This window comes from Cavia porcellus, unplaced genomic scaffold (assembly GCF_034190915.1).
Source record: "Cavia porcellus strain 051 isolate PalLab524CR breed Dunkin Hartley unplaced genomic scaffold, mCavPor4.1 scaffold_2, whole genome shotgun sequence".
Taxonomy (NCBI): domain Eukaryota; kingdom Metazoa; phylum Chordata; class Mammalia; order Rodentia; family Caviidae; genus Cavia; species Cavia porcellus.
Window position 1 is genome coordinate 129,299,572 of NW_026947485.1, and position 17,416 is coordinate 129,316,987.

The 17,416-nt window shown below is 36.8% G+C and overlaps 1 protein-coding gene across 8 annotated transcripts in view; it reads right to left on the reverse strand.

Moving 5' to 3' along the window:
* Window positions 1-17,117, reverse strand: part of Arb2a (ARB2 cotranscriptional regulator A) — a 420,978-nt gene extending 403,861 nt beyond the window's left edge. For 4 of the 8 annotated variants that reach the window (XM_063245345.1, XM_063245343.1, XM_063245340.1 and 1 more), the window contains exon 1: window positions 16,945-17,117. The gene's annotated coding sequence lies outside the window, so the exon portion shown is untranslated. The remainder of the gene's footprint in view (window positions 1-16,944) is intronic. The other 4 variants (XM_063245337.1, XM_063245344.1, XM_063245342.1 and 1 more) reach the window with 3 other exon arrangements.
* Between the last annotated feature and the right edge of the window lie 299 nt (window positions 17,118-17,416).

Here is a 17,416-nt window from a genome sequence, read left to right on the forward strand (position 1 = left end):
AATATTTTGGAGCTGACTTCTTAAATTCAGGAATCCTAGTATGATTTAATCAGTAAACCAATAAGACTTTAAACAGATCTAAATAATAACCATTCAGAAGAAAAAACAAGAACTGAAATATAGAGTAAATGTTAAAATAAATTAAATGGAGAGCCTAGAAATGCATTAGACAAGAGAGCCAATTGAACAGGGAATACTTCATTTCAAAAACAAATTTTTAAAAACCAGATCAGTAAAAACACATACAAAAAGAACAGACTTCATTCACTTTTGTCAAAAGAAAAATTTAGTAGTTACCGGTTAAAATATAGTACATCATACCACATTGAAGATATGATTCTAAAATACTGTAAGTTCATTCATATTCCAAATTACTTGGAAATTTGCTATTTCAGGACTTCTGTAATGTAATATTTAGTTCGGGGTCTTAATCAATGTTCTAATTGTCAAATTAAAACACTCCTAACAAATAGCTCACAAATTCTGTAGATGAGATGTGTATCGTACTTGGAGGCTGAGAGTAAATACTGCAGGATAAAGTGGCTTCTGCTACAATCCTAGTCAGGCTAATATATTTAGAGAAAACAAAGGTAGTTGAGCTCCATTAATAACATATTTTAAAGTCCAATACTGTTTGAAGAACAAACTTTTTCTGATTTTTAGATTAACCTCACCCATTTTGCTAAGCTTTTGTCTTTCAAAATAAAATTCAGTTTTAATTAAAAATGAAGTTTAAGCTTTAAGATGTGAAACATTCCTATTCTCAAATACTTCTTATTTACTAATCACTCTACCTGAAATATTTTTCTCAAATAATGTTTCCCCTAAATCAATTCTGTGTACCACAGTAGCTATCTACAGACCACAGTGCCTCTGAGAACAGACTATGTCTTACTGTTCTTGACAATTCTTAAATATTATGTTCACAGAAATTTTGTCTTAACTTAGGCTTGTTTACAAAATAACTGAAGCCTATAAAGTAGGTAACATTTCCCTAAAATGGAGAAGAATAACTCATGAAAAACTGAGTCCTCATTTCATTGTTTGAACTATACCCGCAGAGTATACTATGGTTTCGTTAAACCACTGATACTAAAAATGATATTATTTCAAGTGAGATCACTCAGTCACTTTACATTAATTATTCAAAATAGTAACACTCGAAACTATTACAATATGTGGTAAAGTTTAGATAATATGGGGGCTGGGGATTTAGCTCAGCGGCATAAGCGCCTGCCTTGTAAGCAGGCAGTCGTGAGTTCGATCCCTGGTACCGATTAAAAAAAAGGAAAAAGGCAAAAAAAAAAAAATTGCAAGTTTAGATAATATTATAATCAAAGTCTTATTTTAAAAGATGTGATACATACTAGTAACAATAAAGTCACAGGGTTTCTTAAGAAAGAAACACACTAAAAACAACAGTCACAGGTAAACACAGTATCACTTCAATTATTACTTGGGTCAGTGCTTAATGAAATAATATTGGGCTTTTTAAAAACAGCTAAAAGTAGCCTGGGTTTAGGCATAGGCAGAATTTTCTATTTTTTCTAAATTTAAATCTACTTTTAGGAATAGTAAACTTTAGGGATACATAAGTAGAGTTGCCTGGAGAATGTAAAAGGAAAATTCAGACATGAACACATGATCTTTAACATTAGTTACAAGGCCCAAGGAAAAGTACAAAACTCATCAAAAGAGGAACATTGAATTAAGAAGGCAACAAAACAGAAAAAAAAAGACATTCCTTCCTTCAGAAGTCACTGTAATTTTCCCTTTCAGGTCAATACATAAAACACCTTTCAACTGTTTTATTAGCATAGACTTTAAATTATGTTACAGCCACTAGAAATCAGCTCACAAATAGGACTGGAAGAACCACAAGATTCCAAACTGCAATAAACAATACAGAAATATTGGAGCACAATGAAAACATGTCAATTTTGGTTTTCCATTAAGTATACTGATTCATCAAGGCCAGGTAAAGAGAAGTGAGTAGAAAGGTCACAGACTAAACCATGAGGAACAAATTAGATAAGTTTCCATAACACATTAAACCTATGCCTCAAATTCAAAAGCAGTGTGAAAAGGTCCCAGGAGTACAGAACTGCAGCCAATAACCACAAGTTAGAATGTAAAACCCCCTTATTTTTCATAGCAATCTATGATTTCTTAAGCAATGCATATATGCAAGGTATAGAGGTTATCAGTGTGTCCAAACCAAATACTAGAGGCCAAATGCCCAATCCACATCTCAACTGTCCACCGAATTTCAATGATTTATAGCTAATCATAAATACTACCCTTCAGTAGGTACTTACTAAATCTTACTTGATGTCAAAAGAGGGTAGTATATTCAAATCAAAGTTCTCTAATCTAGAGAACTGAGTGTGAGAACACAAACTATCAAGCTAAATAATACTGATTGTAAACGCACAGATAAGTGCAAATCAAAAATGATGAGAAAATGAATTTTTTTCTCTTTGAGTTTAGGTAAGTCAACAATGCCCACTTTCACTACTAAATCAATTAAGAAATTAAAAGTTGGATAAAGTAAATAAATATAGGGATATTTCAGTACCTTTATTTTTAAATTTATTAATATGTTTCTTTTCATTATTAAGGGAACTGAAAGAGTTAAATATGGATATGCTACATAAAATGTAGTATTTGACTGGTTTTATTCACAAATTTATTAAAAAGTGAAGTTTAGATACATTGACAACTTACCTACTCAGTACAGAATGCTAAAGACAGTGTACATACAGGTTAGAAATAAATGAAACTGTCCTTAAATATATTTTCTGTTTATATAAAAAAAAATCTCAAGGAATACAAAACAATACTATTGTTAACAAATGAATTTAGCAAGGTGCCAGGATAAAAGGTAAATACACAGAAATCAACTGCATATTTGTGTGTGTATCAGAAAAAAATTAGTGTTCTAATAGAAATAAAATACCTAAATAAAATAAAAAAATAAAATAAAAAATACCTAAATAAAATAAAATACCTAAATAAAATAAAAAAATTTAATATACAAAATACCTAAATAGCTAAAAATAAATTTATAATAAAAAATAAATTTGTTCTACCAAACCTACTTCATTGAAAAAAATTACAGAAGACTTAAATAAATGCAAAGAAATAGTATGTTCACAAATCAGAAGATTCAATTTTTTTTTTTGTCTTTTTTGTTTTTATCGGTACCAGGGATCGAACTCACGACCGCACACTTGGAAGGAAGGTACTTATGCCGCTGATCTAAATCCCCAGCCCCAGATTCAATGTTTTTTAGATAGAATTTATTCCTAAATTGATTAACAAACACAATCCCAATTTAAACATAGCACCGTACTCCAGAAAATGGCAGGTTAACTACAATGCCTATATAGAAATGTGTAAGACTGATAAGCAAAGATAATTTCATAACCTAACAAAGTGGAAGATGTGCCCTATCTATCTAATTTCAAGACATCATAAAACCACAGTAATCAGAATAGTTTTCAGTTTGGTATCAAAGAGGAATGTAAGGAAGAATGAAGAGTAGAAAGAGGAAGAGGAAGAAGAATGAGAAAGAAGAAGAGAAGAAACAGGAAGAGGAAGGAGAAAGTGGAAGAAAGAATGGAGTCTAAAAATAGACCAACACAAAAAATTAATTAATTTCTGATCAAGACAAGGTTGTTCAACAAAAAGAATTTTTTTCAGTAAATAGGGCTGATTCAGGTAAGAAAGCTTTTGTTAGTGATGGAAATATTCATTATTTTTATTGTGATGATAGTTTCATGAATGTTTGCCAAAATAGATTAAATTATACATTTTCAATATGTACAGTTTATTGCACTTCAATTATACTTTGACAGTTATAAAAGATAAAAGACTTTTATGTCTTAAAATGATGAATTAACATAGTTTATTTTTCTTACCATAAAATCTGTGCATACTATAGTAGTACCCATTCCATGAAGAACAGCATGTCACAGATAGATAAATCTAAGATAAATACAGTATAACTTATTAAAGTACTTTGAGAAAGGATTATTCACTTCACTTTCAGGTTCTGCATTTGACACAGGTAAGAATAAAAAATGGTACAGAATACTGTATGTTTAAAACAACTGACTCTGGAGTCAGAATGCCTGTGCTTCATTTTAATCCTGACACCGATTCAATTTATTATCCAGGAAAATTGCTTCCTCATAGTTGTGCAGAAAAAAGTTAACCAAGCAGACTTGGAGTGTTCAAATCGGCCTCCTTAACTGGCTCCTGGCAGATAACTTACAAACTCATGGAATACTCGTGGATACCCAAAAAAAAGTATATACATTACCGAAGACTTGAGCTAAGTCCTTTAAATTATACTAACAATGTGATTTTGAGTGAATACTTACTTTTTGTTCATTTGATGTCCTAAGACAGGCTGTACCAATTGGCTTCTGAAAGCTGAAGACTGAGAAGGCCAGTTATGTGGGCATTACGTGCCCAAGAGATCCCAAACAACAATCTGGACATCAGGGCTTGGAGAGTATCCCTGGTTATTAACAATGTGTCACACATACTTGCTAGGAAAATAAAACAATTTCTACCTAACTCCACCAAGAGACAACTAAAAACTAGTGCCTGGTTCCACCTACTCTACGAAACATGTCTGATTTTTGGTCTGAATCATTTTACTCTAATCAACCATAACTGAATATAGAAGCTCTTAATAATTCTCTCTTCCCAGCAAATGATCCAATCAGAGAGGAGTGCTGAGGACTCTCAACACTGTAACTGTCCTTTTATATCTGGAAAATGCATTTAATATTAGTACCTACTTCAAAAACAGCAATGGGTATCAAATTATTTATACATGCAAAGGGCTCAGAACAGTACCCAGCATATGTTTCCTCCTTCTTATGTTGTAAAAAGACAAGAGGTACTAACCATTAAACATCTTGGTTTAATGAGACAAAACATTAAATAAACAAACTCTAACAGCTATGTATTATGCAAAATTTATCTTCTAGATCGTTGTCTTCATTTAGATTCCCATTGATTCTCATCTCTTAACTGACTACTAGGAAAACCCATAACAGTATTATCATACAATTTTTCCTGACATGACAATGACCATTAGCATTACTGTCTGATCACACTTTATAGTCTTTCAAACTGATTTCACATACTTAAGTCCACTCACTCCCACACATACTTTGCTGAGTTCTGTAGATAAAAGACGACAAAAAGCATCCAAGTCTTTTGGTGGTGTATCACACCTTCTAGTTTCTACATTTTTTGGTTTCTAAGTTTTACCTCATTATCTGGAGCCTGTGTAGATTCAAATATGATTATAGGTCTATGGTGCAAGCGTTGAAAGATGATTGGTGTTTGACGAGAAGTCCTTGTACTTCTTCATGAGACAACTAACTCAGGGGAGGGCCCTAAAAGCCAGGAAAGACTAATCCCGCAAAAGAAGGCTTGCTTCTACTAACAAAAAGAGTTAAATGTAATTTAACTGTCTAAATGAATCTGAGTATCCCAATTGTCAAGGTCTCTATCTTTAGTAAACATTATTCAAAAGGAGAGCAAGGGTAACTCTTGTTACTGTAGCAGCAGAAAGTTTAGCATCATTGTCACCTGCAGTTTTAAGAAAGTGTAAAATTTACATCAGGAAATAACTGCTCTAGATAAAGATATTTCCAACAGAAGATATTTTCAATAAACATCAATGAACTCTGTTATAGCAGCCAAACTAGAGATCTCTAATAAAAGCTACAGCACTTCCTCACTCTCGCTTCTGATTCTGGTCCAAAGCTGGTGTTCTTGCCGTGGCCCTGTGTGGCAAGCCATGCCACCCATACCAGGGAAATGTGAGAAACGATAAACTCTTCCTGCAATACTCTTCCTGACCTTTCCTGGATGCCACCTTTACAAATTAAGTCCCATGAGTAAAATAAGCACTTATCCTACACTTGTGGGCCATGGTATGCTGGGCAATGAAAGTACACAAAGGCAAGCTGAAAATATCTACAATCAAAGAGCTGTACTTATGGAACTACATCCAAGAAGTCTCACTTATTCCTTGACCTGCTTGGAAGACTAGACTTGGACCTGAGATGGTACACTAACAGGACAAGATGTATGAAGGCATAAGGAGTGGAGAGTATGTATGTCCTGGACGTGGGAAGGACATGAATCAGTGGGGCTGGGAAGCAGTGTGTGGTGGCTTCCAAGACGTTACCTAAAGAGGCTCACCTCCTCATTATCATGCACTCACACAGTTCACTCCCACACCATTCCACTACAAACAGAAGAAGGATGGGACAATACTTCAGGGGTTTATGAATGAATGATTGATCTTAGTCTGTCTTGGGTCATTTGCTCTACAAAGTCATGTTGTAAGCACTTCTGTAGAAAGGTCCATGAGGTAAGGAACTAATGTTTCCTATCTGCAGCCACTTGAGTGAGTGTGGAAGTGGATACTACGGATGTAAATTACACATGGTAACAATCCTAGCTGATACCTTAACTGCAACTTCAACAGAGAGTCTAAACTAAAATTACCTGGCTCAGCAGCAACTTGTTTTTACCCTAAGAAACTATGTGGGATAATATATTCTTTTTACTTCAACTGCAAATTTTTAGAATAACTTATTTCACAGCAATAGACAACATCTATTTAAATCCCTAGTGAACTAGTAAATATGACTTAAGCTCCCAGATTCATTAGTTCTCATCATCTCTGAATTGACAACAGATTGCTTAGTGATTTTCCAATTCAGAAGTAATTTATTTTCCATGTAAAGAAGAAGTTTCCTTCACATTTGTCAAAACAAGAATGCTTTCTTCAGTAATCTTTGAATTTTGAAAAATAATGAAAAAGTAGTTTACACATTATAATATTTTCAGTAATAAGTGTTACCTGGATAAAAACCTTTCTTCATTTCAAGTGAAGAAAATGAAAATGAAACAAAAAATCTCCATATTTAAATTAAGACATTTAAAAACATACACACATATGCTTGTTTTTAAAAAATAATTATACACATTTCTTGTTGAGAAAAATATTCAAAATAAATAAGGTTGTTTTAAATAGTTTGCAATGATAAAACAGAAATACCTAGTTTCTTAGCAGCTCCTGTAATATTCCTAATAAACTTTTACCATCACAATTACATTTTTTCAAATTAGTGAATCATTAGTGATTCAGTATTTTTGGCACTCAATCTAAAGCAGCACCAGAGAGATAAGGAGACAAAGTAGGAAGAGACCTTTAATGAGGGGACGGGAGAGCTTTATAGGAGTGCAGTGGCTCTCAGTGAGAACAAAGTGGAACTACGTTTATCAGTTTTGGCTGGGGGAGGAGTTTGGGAGATGGGCAAAATGACTTATCAACAGCTAATTTGAAGGAGTATCTGCCTGTGCAAAACAGGAGACAGAAAGATTTACTGAGGGCTAGGGGTGGAGGCTTGGGTGGTTGTGGAATCTGGGGCTCAGAAGCACAGAGGCAAAAGGGAGTGGGAGGTTTATCTCTGGAATGAGAAGGAGAACACAGAAGTTACTCTTGGAGAGATAATCATTTTCTTATCAAGGTATCAAGGTGGGCCGATGTCATGTTAGAGACAGCTAAGCTCCAGGCTAGCAGAACCTACCAACTGGAAACCATGATACTCTACCACAACTATCTGTAAAATACATCAGCATAAATTGACTTTTATATTGGCTGCCTAGGAAAAAGTAAGAAAAGACTGTAAGAACAGAGTTAGACCAAGGGCTTTGATGCTGGAGGGAAGAAGTCCAAATGTATTCTAATAATATCAATTTTATTGGACCCTGGAATCAAACTTAAACACATCCTCTTTAAGGTTCAGGCCAGACCCCAACCTATAAAACAGGTTGCCATCTTGACAATAACTAAAGGAAGGAGCCCCAAGGACAGAGAAGAAAAGGATCTAATTTGTAGGGTAAGATACTATGTGGGGGCTTCTGCCCTAAATGCCATACTCTAAACACTAAAGGTATCCATAAAGAAATTTTTAAAAAGTATTGTAAAGCCACAGAAGGCAAAGGCAAACAGTGCTCAAGATAAAAGTTTGTATGACGCAGGAATTGAAAATTTGAATGTGTACAGGCACCAAAAAGTTAATCAATGTAAGCAGTGAGGCTCTACAGCAGTGATGAGGAACCTTTTAGAACTTCCAGAGATACAAACAGCCTGCTGCCACACGCCTGCCACAGGTTCCCCAACGCTGTTCTATAGTCATGAGCTCACAGGCATGGGCACTGGAGATTGGCAAACTAGGAAACACGCTCATCTCAGGGAGGTGCACCTGTTGCACTGCAGGCACACAGAATGAAGGCCTCATGTGACTGGAAATTCATGGTTTGTTTTAAGAGAAAACAAGAACATTGCTTTGTACTTCAGTTAGCTGGAAATAAGGTGAAAATTTAAAGTTGTACAGGCTCATTTAGCCTGGAGATCTTCAATTTTCAAACTCTATATTATGCAATATTATGAAAAATAACTGTGTAGCATTCTCCTACACAGCTTCGCAGATACATCAATAATAAAAATAAGACTCTAAGATCCAACAGACTAATAACGATTCTACAGAAAGTAAAATATTGTCCAAAGTATTTTCCAATACCAAACTTACATGATTAATTCCATTTCTATAACAACTGAATATAATTCTCATACATTGGAACAAGTAATCAACAACTCTACAAACCGCCTAGCCTAAAAAATAATAAAGCTTTTAAATGTGGTAATATTTTCCTCTGCCCTTATCTACTGTTCACATAAGTATCAGTATGCCTGAAATCTATATATCTTCATTTAAAACGCATGATATATCTTCCTGTGCCATTTCAACATTTAGATACCATGGTTTCTGATTAATCACTACAGGCTGAATATTCCTTACTCAAAAAGTTTTTCATATCTGGGGATTTTCCAAATTTTGGAATATCTGCATAAACTTTGCAAACTATGCAGGTTGGATATCTCTGATCCAGTCCAAAATCTGAAACTTTCTAAGTGTCATGTCAGTCATCAAAAAGTTTTAGGTTTCACAACATTTTGCAATTGAAATTCTTTATTAAGGATGCTCAACAAACATGAACTCCAATGATCCTAACTATAATTATTCTCCTTACAAATTCAAGTTTATTTTAATGTTTTTCATCTTCCTCTTCAGCAAATTTTCTTGACATCTTACTGGTAAGTTTCTAAAATGCTACTGAATAACCAAATCCATAAACTAAAATTTAACCAAATTAAATTGTAACCCATGTATTGGAATGTCTTATACTGTTGCAGATTTCATCCTTATTTTTACTAAAAAGATGTCTACCAAAACATATTCAGCATGCCTAAAAAGAAGTATAAACACACAATTGTGGATTAATATATGTCTATTAATTTAATTTATATCAAATGTCCCTTTGTAATGTATATGAAATCTCTCTTAACTCTAAAGCTCCAGGAATATCTCAGTGTAGTAGGGAAAGAGAAAACCACATTTTAAAATATTCTAAATGACACAGCTTGTTAAACCTGTGATAAATCTTGTTATCAGGTAATTATCCTCAACTGAACTACTGTCAAAATATAGACAGAAATTTCCTTGTATATCCTTCGAGCATAATATAGGAAAAAAAGAAAAAGTTGCTCCTGAAGGCCTCAGTGAGGACTTTCAGGTGGAAAACAGCCCTATTTTTCCATCTGAAAGTCCTCACTGAGGCCTTCAGGAGCTATTCTTTCTTTCATAATTTCATATGACTCAAATTTAAAATGACAAATTGGGAAACTGAGTCAATCAAACTCTACACTGCTTTCTTGAAGCACAAATTATCTAATCACTGATTAACAACAATGATTATAAAATTTAATTAGCCACTGATTACTGTGTTTGTATGCTCAGACGATTTTAACAAAATACCAAAGATATGGTGGCTTAAACAACAGTAATTTATTTTTCTCACAATTCCGGAGGCTGAAATCCCAGAAAATGGGTTTGTACTAAGGGGTCTCTTCCTGGCTTGAAGGAAAGTGCATGCCCACTGGACAGAGAGCTCTCTGCTCTCTTCTAAGAAAGATATTCATCTTGTAGAATCAGGGGCCCATCCTTATGACTTCATTTAATGTTATCCTAAATAAAATCCAATTGGGAGTTGAGGCTTCAACACATCAAAGTGTGTGCTGGAGGTGGGGGCACAATTAAAGCTCCTCAATCCAGAGCACATACACGGATAACTTCCAGCTAGGAAAGCTCGCAAGACATGAGCTATTTAGAGTTTTTATTAGGACTCCATTAGCTAGATATGACTGACTGACTGGGTGCCCATATACTTGAGCTCAATCTCCAGGCTCACTAATACCACAGGACCCCAAACCCCGATTCTAGTCATACAAGTAGTATTTCTGGCATGGGCAGCCTCACCCTAAGACTATACAGATACGGCCGCTGCCCTACTCTAAATCATATTAAGTAGTATGGTTCAAATCCTCCAGGCAAAGGAGACAAGGACAAAGGTCAGCCTTTTTTGTTAGGCAAAGCTGAAATTTTTACAGAATGGGAGACAAGAGAAACCATTTAATAGTTTCTATTGCCTACTGAGGCAAACCCAAATTCCTCACAGTTTACACCAGCCTGCTCTCTCTAAACTAGTGCACTGCCCTACACCATGACATGGCTCCTAACTTCTCCAAGTCCACTGTGATCAAATTTTCTCCTGTAGTTATTGCAACTGCCTTTTGTTTCTATACATGTCAGTCTGCTGAGTGCTACTTCTTCTGTCTACAGTCTTTCTGCTTTATTTTAAATGACTCATCCTTAGGTTCCCAACTTAGGCATGAAAAGTCTAGAAAGCCTCCCAGTAGGCTGGGGGTTTAGCTCAGCAATATAAGTGCCTGCTCGGCAAATGCGAGGTCATGAGTTCAATTCCCGGCACACACACACACACACAGAAAGCCTCCCAGTAACCCCTAGGCTTTACACCTCTCCCACAGTACCCCATAGATATTTATGGCATAGTACAGAACATTTTGCTAAAGTCTCAACTTCACAGCAGATACTCCGACCAGCACCTAAGATTCTCAAGTATGGTGTCCAGATTGTCTGACAACTACATATCTATATTTTAACACCTTCTGACAAAAAGATCCCATCTAATTCTTGGTGTATTTTTCTTCTCCCATATTTTAGTTCACCTGATCTTAGGCCTTGCCTTATCCTTTTATCCATACTGTCCCCATGTCTTTAGAGATCAGTGTCCTATCTCTGTGAAGCACCTGCTGGGAGATTTCTTTTCTATCTAAATGTTTTTAATCTACCTAATCTGATCCTTCTAATGCACCTCCTCCCAACTCTAAAGTACAACTATTCTGAGATAAATACTCCAAAGAGCATCAGAGCGTGTCTTAGTTACTTTTTACTTGTTGTTGAAACAAAATACCTGATGCCCAAAGTTAAGGAAGGGAAGGTTTATTTCTTACAACTCTTGGAGGTTTCAGTCCAAACTCAGTTGACTCCAAGGCAGTGTGGCATGACAGGCCACCTTACATGGCTGGCAACAAAAGGCAAGAGAGAGAGAGACACACACACCTTCTTCCTGATGTTACATCATATCCTGGCTCCACCCCTAGGCAGGTGTAGCACTCACACCACCAATCTGAGTGCCAGACAATGAACCAATCACAAATGCATAATTGCCTAAGGCTTGGGGGCCACTTACATAAACCATGACAGAGGGTAAGCATAAAACCAAATGGATCAATATGAATTTCCAAACTACATAATACCAGAATCAACTCCATAGTATAGACAAAAACAATGACATCAAAAATAATGGGACACCTCAAATCAAGAGAACATAACATCCCTATCAGTGAGTCAATCTTTTAACATTTTCAAATCACCTTCAATTGGGTTATAATTTTGGTCAGAGTTCCTGATTATTGTATCTTCCCTACAAAGTGCATAAAACTAAGTGAGGCTTTATAGGGAAAAAGGGTTTGGATATTTACTCTGCAGTGCTTTTTAAATAGACAGAATGTCTCTTGAGCCATATACTTTATCTTTCCTGTGGCTTTCTTAAGCCTGACTACATATAACAGCAGCGTGATTAGCAGGGGACAGGAATGTTACCTACATCCCAAAGCAGTTAGTGGTAATACGTTGGGTACTGGTTGTAACTATTCCTGTAAAGCACAATTAAAGGGCTTTACCAAGGTACAAATTCACAATCTGAGTCTTATTATCATCTCTCTAACCTCTGAGCAAATCAAGCCCAAGTCTATTATCAATCTAAACGATGCTTAAATATAAAATCTGCTATAAAGAAATAGGAAAACACAATAAATGGTTTGCTTCAATGATCTGTCCTCATGGAGATATTTTCTCTGAAGCAAAAAAGCACTTCAATTACACATACAGCAGAATGCAGTTTCCCAAAAAAGGAAACACAAACAATATCAGAGAAAGCAGCACAACACTGCTGTCCAAAACTTGTCTGTCACTTAGCTGTGAAACCTTGAATAAGCCTGGCACCTCTTCTGCAGCAAATTCACCAATTTTAGTTTATTAAAGGATGATATGTAAAACTGTGGTGTCATTTTGCATTCATCACTTAAATTAAGGCAATCCACGTAAGTAAGCTTTGTAACTGAGTTAGCTAAATGCAGTACCCCAAAAGAATCTCATAAACAAGTGTGAAAACATTTCGTAGTTTAAATACAAATGAAAAATACGTGCTATCTTAAATTAATAGACAATTTGACATTCTAGATTTTAAAATACTTTTCCTTTTTAAACATATTAATATAAAAAAATTTAATGATGTTGAACATTGTTAGATTATAATTATTCAATTAGGTCCCCTTGTTCCATGAGCAGAAATGATATGACACATGGTTTGAAGAAGTTAGTTTATGTCCATATAACCGGACACAGTGCACACCTTCCAAACACTGCTGAACTACAAGAACTGACACACACTACTTCCTATCCAGCAGATCTTCCTGAACATACCTCATTTCAGACCCATAAGGTGAGATGCAGCCAGTAATCTGCACTCTACCCTTGTCCCTCCCATTCTAATCTACAGACTTTATTACTTTCTGTCAGTTTGTTAGGTCACCTCTCTTCTGCTGTCAGTTGTTTATTGCTGTTACCAATCTCTTTTGCCACTGTCCATCTAGCCACATCCAATTATTATACTGCTATCTGTCACATTTTTTCTCTGTTCCTTCATCATTTCTGACTTACCTGTTTGTGGCTCTTCTCAACTACCAAACTAAAGAAGTCAACTTCACAGGCACAGTTAGCCAATCAATACACTTCTTTCCTTCCAAAGAGGAAAAAAACTCAAAAACAAAGCTATCAGGATGATCTTTGACTTTTCTGAACTGTTGTATATCATTATCTGACACGAAAAAATCTGCTCATTGTTAGAAAAGACGCTAAAGTTTGGAGTTATTATAGGTAAGTACCTGGTCTACAGACAAATCATGAGTTTACAATTATAGTAAATTAGGGTTAAAGAAGCAACAAAATATATGGTTGAAGGTAACCTGCTCTTTAATGTTGTATCAATGGCCCAAAGGCACGTGAAAATATGCTTAACATCCCGATTTCTTAGGAGACTGCAGATCAAAACTAAAGACATTCCTTTACATCTCTAAAAATGGAGATTATAAAAAAAATCAGACAATATGTTTGGTGAGGATATGGAAAAACAAGAATCCCTGTGTACTGCTAGTGGGAATGTAAAATAGGATGGACATTGTGGAAAAGAGTAGACAGTTTCTCAAAAAAAACCAAACATAGTTCTGTGTGCCAGCTTTCCAGTTACTTAACATATACTGAAATGATTAACTTAGAATGAGAAAAATTTTATTTAGACTCACATTTGAGAAGGTTTCAGCCCATGGTTAGTTGGCCCCATAAGTTTTGGGGCTGTAGTAAGGCAGAATATCACAGCAAAAGTAGCTGATACAGAAAATATACCCCATGACCCAAGAGCAAAAGAAAGAGGAGGAAGAGGCTGGGCTCCACTATTCTTGAAGGCACACCCACAATGACCTAAACCCTTCACTAGGCTCCACATCCTAAGGGTTTTATCATGTCCCAGTAGTGTGTCTCCCTAGGAACTACACCTTTAAAACATGTACTTCTGGGTAACATGTCAGACCCAACTAAAACAATTTATACTATAATGTAGCAATTTCTTCTGGTTTGATAACCAAAAGACCTGAAAGCAGGGACTAGATGTTTGCATTAGGAGCATTATTTACAACTGCTAAAATGTAGTCTGAAACCAATGTCCATATATTATCGCTTGTGTCTAGATGTCCCCTCAAAGGCTCATGTATTCATAGGTGGGGCTTTTCAGAGGGTGGCTGGATCTAGGGTGTTTGAATGTGGATTAAGGGTGTGTGTCTATACATTGAAGGTATGATAATGAAATTAATGCACTGATTGGTTGAGCATAGTTCTGGCTGTGCATAAGGAGAAGGCCTACCATTGGTGTGTCTTGTAGCCTTCATGGGATAAATGGGAAGGCAGCCTTGCTACTTGCTGCTTTCTGCCTACTACAGCATGAACTGTTTCTCCTCTGCAATTCCCCTTTGACAGACTTCCCTGCCTTAGAGCCAGCTAAACATAGACTGAAACTTCCACAAACTGAGATGAAAATAAACCTTTCCTCCTTTAACTTGTGGACATAAGATACTATGTCTCATAAACAAGAAAAGTAAAATAAAACAACACAGACGAATGATATACTCAAATGGCTGCAGTTACATGAGGAGTGTACAGTAATTCAATGCACAAGCACAGCCCGGCATGGTGAGGCATATATCTAATCTAGCATTCAAAGAGGTTGAGGCAAGAGGATTATAACCTAGAGCCCAGCCTGCGTAACTCAGTACCTCAGTGAGACCTTGTTTCAAAATTTAAAAAGGGCTGGGAATGTAGCTTGATGCAAAGACCCTGAGTTCAACCCCCAGAATGAAAGTTTAAAAAAAAGTCATACACACAAAAAGAAGACCAAGAGTTGCAGAGGCAACGTGGGTAGTCAAGAATAAGCTGTTAGTTTTAATAGATTCTGAGCTTCAGTTGGGGAAAATGAAAAATTTCTGGAGATTTATACTAACGATGTGCATACACACTTAAAATTATTAAAATTACAGTAACTTTCACAGTATGTATGCTTTATTCTAATAAAGAAAAAAGCTGAATGAAAAGTAAAGTTGACATAGGGCAAGTATTTTCTGCCTAGCAAACACTATGCAAAACCAAGCTGACAAAAACAAAGGATAAATTATATCCAGCTTAGGGAATAGTGTCTAATTTTGTTAGAGCTCAACAAAAAGTTGGACACATCTCCATATGCCTATATTGAATTCCCTCATAATGGTTTGTTGGAGAAAGCTTAGAAAAATACACTGTCAATATGCCCCCTCACACACATTCACAAGATTTTTAAAAATCTGATGCTTATATCCTTGCTGTTCTAGCTTATGCCAAACATGCTTCTGCCTTGAGCTTTTTTGTGCCAGCCTAAATGACCTGTCCCCACACACCTGCGGAGCTCATGTCCTCACTTCATTAAGATCTCTACTCAAATGTCCCTTAACCAGCTGAGCTTGAACACTCAACGTTAAATCCTCCATCACTCCTCTCTCTTCCATTTAATTGCTTTTACTTCTCACCATCAACTATACAATAATTAACTGCTACTCTCCACCCACTAAAATGTATGTTCCAGGAGCAAAAGAGCTTTCTATTTTATTTACTGTCATCCCAGCAGCACCAGGGACATTACGTGGCACGCTAAAAGTGGCCAGTAACTCTTTGTAGATGAATGCTCACACTCCATAGATTATATTTCCCTGAGTACCATTCCACCATTTCCAGCTGTTCAAACAGCCACAGCCTCAAAGACATCCAGAGTAACTTTAGTCCTTCAGTGTGGGCTTTACTGGTGAGGGGAAGGAACACCTAATTTAAAAGATAAAAAGAAACCTGGTACTAGCACTGAGATCTTAACCACATGAAAAAGTACTCTGATTCAGCTTCTAACTATGCTAAATGAGTACAATATATCTGTCCCTAAGAAAGATAAAGAATAACAATATACCTCTGACATTGTTCTTTTTTTGTGACACTATTTAAAGCAATAACAAGCCTTATGCTATAAGACAAACACTGCATTCCACTTATTTTGATAAGCAATACAAGGCATTTGCAAATGAAAACCACAGAATTTTCCTCTATCACTTTTTAAGGACTTGAGGGAAATTAACAAATGCAACAACAGCGCTTGTCTTCTTTCTTTCTTTCCAGCTCATCCTTAATTACATCAAAAGACAAGTCAGTCGCTCTCCGCAACAGATATACACCCTGGAAAACTAGATGAGTGTGTTAAATACCTGGATGACAGAAATGCCTACTTCAAAAATACACTTAACTTTATTTTAAAGTTAGAAGTATTCAACTAAGCAGTCACACTGTATCTCAATGAAACGTAGCACCAACAGTCATTCATGTTAAAAGTTCCGAAAGCATTTTATAGCTGCAGGTCCATCTGCAGTTGATAACACTTTGGTAGGAAAGCGCGCGCGCGCGGGTGCACTTCAACCAAACCTGCAACCCCTGCCTGAGGGCCCATTACGCTGTGTCTAGAAGCTCCCAGAAACTCTGAAACTCAAATACGAAGCAAGTGTCCAGGGAACACACGTGTGTCCCTCTGCTTTCAGAGTGGAAAAGGATAGTGGAAACTGCCCATCAGCAGCGTCTGAGACGCAGCTCAGCGTTGTCCCTAGGAAAGGAATAGTTTCTGACAGCCTCGGACCTCAGGGCCAGCTCTCCCCGCCTCCGACCGACCCAGGCCAGCCCCCTACTCAGATCGAACCCGGGCCTGGCCTGGACCTCAGATCCTCGCAGACGCAGCTCCTACCTGAGCTCTGCCCCCAGCTACAGGGCTGTGGGGAGAGGCGGGAGGAGGCGTGGCCTTCCAGCTCGCTAGTGGAACTCCCTAGTGCGGTTGTCAGGACTTTCCCTCTCGGGATCCGCGCCCCGGCCAAATTCGAGTTGCACTTCCGGGGTCTGCGGGAGACTGACACGTCATTACGCACGCGACGGCGGCGGCTGCGACAACCCGGAAATGGGCGGGGCGTAGCCTCTGAGTTGGTTCCTGTGGAACCAGATGGGGCGCTTGAGAGAGGCCCGGGGGCGTCAACGGTCTCCCACTTGCTTAGGGAACTGGTTATGCTGTCACTTTCTTCTAAAGACTGCATGGATCACCTTAGAGGATTGGTCCCCGTGAAGCCTCATTTTTCCAAGCAGAATTTATAAAGTGTGAATTTTCCACAAGTGGTTTAGCGGATTTCACCTGTCAACTACAAAGATCTCCTTTTGGAAAATTAAAA